This window comes from Protomyctophum parallelum, assembly GCF_964188405.1.
Source record: "Protomyctophum parallelum genome assembly, chromosome: 1".
In the NCBI taxonomy this organism is placed as follows: Eukaryota; Metazoa; Chordata; class Actinopteri; order Myctophiformes; family Myctophidae; genus Protomyctophum; species Protomyctophum parallelum.
Window position 1 is genome coordinate 70,849,129 of NC_139697.1, and position 4,579 is coordinate 70,853,707.

A 4,579-nucleotide genomic window follows, 5' to 3' on the forward strand; every position below is an offset into this window, starting at 1 on the left:
TACTATAGCACGCCATTTTTCATCATTTTTGAGGATTTGAAAAAAAATCAAAATTTAAAAAAACATGGGTTATAGCCCATTGTTTTTTTAATTTTTGAAAAAATAATTATCCTCGTTTTTCATCGTTTTTAAACATGGGCTATAGCCCCTACCGTACGGCATACTATAGCACGCCGTTTTTCATCATTTTTGAGGATTTGAAAAAAATTCAAAATTTCAAAAACATGGGTTATAGCCCATCGTTTTTTAAATTTTTGAAAAAAATGTTATCCTCGTTTTTCATCGTTTTTGAACATGGGCTATAGCCCCTACCATACGGCATACTATAGCACGCCATTTTTCATCATTTTTGAGGATTTGAAAAAAATTAAAAATTTCAAAAAACATGGGTTATAGCCCATCGTTTTTTTATTTTTTGAAAAAAATGTTATCCTCGTTTTTCATCGTTTTTGAACATGGGCTATAGCCCCTACCGTACGGCATACTATAGCACGCAGTTTTTCATCATTTTTGAGGATTTGAAAAAAAATCAAAATTTCAAAAAACATGGGTTATAGCCCATCGTTTTTTAATTTTTGAAAAAAATGTTATCCTCGTTTTTCATCGTTTTTGAACATGGGCTATAGCCCCTACCGTACGGCATACTATAGCACGCCGTTTTTCATCATTTTTGAGGATTTGAAAAAATTTCAAAATTTCAAAAAACATGGGTTATAGCCCATCGTTTTTTTAATTTTTGAAAAAAATGTTATCCTCGTTTTTCATCGTTTTTGAACATGGGCTATAGCCCCTACCGTACGGCATACTATAGCACGCCGTTTTTCATCATTTTTGAGGATTTGAAGAAAATTCAAAATTTCAAAAAACATGGGTTATAGCCCATCGTTTTTTGAATTTTTGAAAAAAAAATTATCCTCGTTTTTCATCTTTTGAACATGGGCTATAGCCCCTACCGTACGGCATACTATAGCACGCCGTTTTTCATCATTTTTGAGGATTTGAAAAAAATTAAAAATTTCAAAAAACATGGGTTATAGCCCATCGTTTTTTTATTTTTGAAAAAAATGCTATCCTCGTTTTTCATCGTTTTTGAACATGGGCTATAGCCCCTACCGTACGGCATACTATAGCACGCCGTTTTTCATCATTTTTGAGGATTTGAAGAAAATTCAAAATTTCAAAAAACATGGGTTATAGCCCATCGTTTTTTTAATTTTTGAAAAAAATGTTATCCTCGTTTTTCATCGTTTTTGAACATGGGCTATAGCCCCTACCGTACGGCATACTATAGCACGCCGTTTTTCATCATTTTTGAGGATTTGAAGAAAATTCAAAATTTCAAAAAACATGGGTTATAGCCCATCGTTTTTTGAATTTTTGAAAAAAAATTATCCTCGTTTTTCATCTTTTGAACATGGGCTATAGCCCCTACCGTACGGCATACTATAGCACGCCGTTTTTCATCATTTTTGAGGATTTGAAAAAAATTCAAAATTTCAAAAAACATGGGTTATAGCCCATCGTTTTTTTAATTTTTGAAAAAAATGCTATCCTCGTTTTTCATCGTTTTTTAACATGGGCTATAGCCCCTACCGTACGGCATACTATAGCACGCCGTTTTTCATCATTTTTGAGGATTTGAAAAAAAATCAAAATTTCAAAAAACATGGGTTATAGCCCATCATTTTTTTATTTTTTGAAAAAAATGTTATCCTCGTTTTTCATCGTTTTTGAACATGGGCTATAGCCCCTACCGTACGGCATACTATAGCACGCCGTTTTTCATCATTTTTGAGGATTTGAAAAAAATTCAAAATTTCAAAAAACATGGGTTATAGCCCATCGTTTTTTTAATTTTTGAAAAAAATGTTATCCTCGTTTTTCATCGTTTTTGAACATGGGCTATAGCCCCTACCGTACGGCATACTATATAGCACGCCGTTTTTCATCATTTTTGAGGATTTGAAGAAAATTCAAAATTTCAAAAAACATGGGTTATAGCCCATCGTTTTTTGAATTTTTGAAAAAAAAATTATCCTCGTTTTTCATCTTTTGAACATGGGCTATAGCCCCTACCGTACGGCATACTATAGCACGCCGTTTTTCATCATTTTTGAGGATTTGAAGAAAATTCAAAATTTCAAAAAACATGGGTTATAGCCCATCGTTTTTTGAATTTTTGAAAAAAAAATTATCCTCGTTTTTCAGCGTTTTGGAACATGGGCTATAGCCCCTACCGTACGGCATACTATAGCACGCCATTTTTCATCATTTTTGAGGATTTGAAAAAAATAAAAAAATTCAAAAAACATGGGTTATAGCCCATCGTTTTTTTATTTTTTGAAAAAAATGTTATCCTCGTTTTTCATTGTTTTTGAACATGGGCTATAGCCCCTACCGTACGGCATACTATAGCACGCCGTTTTTCATCATTTTTGAGGATTTGAAAAAAAATCAAAATTTCAAAAAACATGGGTTATAGCCCATCGTTTTTTGAATTTTTGAAAAAAAATTATCCTCGTTTTTCATCTTTTGAACATGGGCTATAGCCCCTACCGTACGGCATACTATAGCACGCCGTTTTTCATCATTTTTGAGGATTTGAAAAAAATTCAAAAATTCAAAAAACATGGGTTATAGCCCATCGTTTTTTTAATTTTTGAAAAAAATGCTATCCTCGTTTTTCATCGTTTTTGAACATGGGCTATAGCCCCTACCGTACGGCATACTATAGCACGCCGTTTTTCATCATTTTTGAGGATTTGAAAAAAAATCAAAATTTCAAAAAACATGGGTTATAGCCCATCATTTTTTTATTTTTTGAAAAAAATGTTATCCTCGTTTTTCATCGTTTTTGAACATGGGCTATAGCCCCTACCGTACGGCATACTATAGCACGCCGTTTTTCATCATTTTTGAGGATTTGAAAAAAATTCAAAATTTCAAAAAACATGGGTTATAGCCCATCGTTTTTTTAATTTTTGAAAAAAATGTTATCCTCGTTTTTCATCGTTTTTGAACATGGGCTATAGCCCCTACCGTACGGCATACTATATAGCACGCCGTTTTTCATCATTTTTGAGGATTTGAAGAAAATTCAAAATTTCAAAAAACATGGGTTATAGCCCATCGTTTTTTGAATTTTTGAAAAAAAAATTATCCTCGTTTTTCATCTTTTGAACATGGGCTATAGCCCCTACCGTACGGCATACTATAGCACGCCGTTTTTCATCATTTTTGAGGATTTGAAGAAAATTCAAAATTTCAAAAAACATGGGTTATAGCCCATCGTTTTTTGAATTTTTGAAAAAAAAATTATCCTCGTTTTTCAGCGTTTTGGAACATGGGCTATAGCCCCTACCGTACGGCATACTATAGCACGCCATTTTTCATCATTTTTGAGGATTTGAAAAAAATAAAAAAATTCAAAAAACATGGGTTATAGCCCATCGTTTTTTTATTTTTTGAAAAAAATGTTATCCTCGTTTTTCATTGTTTTTGAACATGGGCTATAGCCCCTACCGTACGGCATACTATAGCACGCCGTTTTTCATCATTTTTGAGGATTTGAAAAAAAATCAAAATTTCAAAAAACATGGGTTATAGCCCATCATTTTTTTATTTTTTGAAAAAAATGTTATCCTCGTTTTTCATCGTTTTTGAACATGGGCTATAGCCCCTACCGTACGGCATACTATAGCACGCCGTTTTTCATCATTTTTGAGGATTTGAAAAAAATTCAAAATTTCTAAAAACATGGGTTATAGCCCATCGTTTTTTTATTTTTTGAAAAAAATGTTATCCTCGTTTTTCATCGTTTTTGAACATGGGCTATAGCCCCTACCGTACGGCATACTATAGCACGCCGTTTTTCATCATTTTTGAGGATTTGAAGAAAATTCAAAATTTCAAAAAACATGGGTTATAGCCCATCGTTTTTTGAATTTTTGAAAAAAAAATTATCCTCGTTTTTCATCTTTTGAACATGGGCTATAGCCCCTACCGTACGGCATACTATAGCACGCCGTTTTTCATCATTTTTGAGGATTTGAAGAAAATTCAAAATTTCAAAAAACATGGGTTATAGCCCATCGTTTTTTTAATTTTTGAAAAAAATGTTATCCTCGTTTTTCATCGTTTTTGAACATGGGCTATAGCCCCTACCGTACGGCATACTATAGCACGCCGTTTTTCATCATTTTTGAGGATTTGAAGAAAATTCAAAATTTCAAAAAACATGGGTTATAGCCCATCGTTTTTTGAATTTTTGAAAAAAAATTATCCTCGTTTTTCATCTTTTGAACATGGGCTATAGCCCCTACCGTACGGCATACTATAGCACGCCGTTTTTCATCATTTTTGAGGATTTGAAAAAAATTCAAAATTTCAAAAAACATGGGTTATAGCCCATCGTTTTTTTAATTTTTGAAAAAAATGCTATCCTCGTTTTTCATCGTTTTTGAACATGGGCTATAGCCCCTACCGTACGGCATACTATAGCACGCCGTTTTTCATCATTTTTGAGGATTTGAAGAAAATTCAAAATTTCAAAAAACATGGGTTATAGCCCATCGTTTTT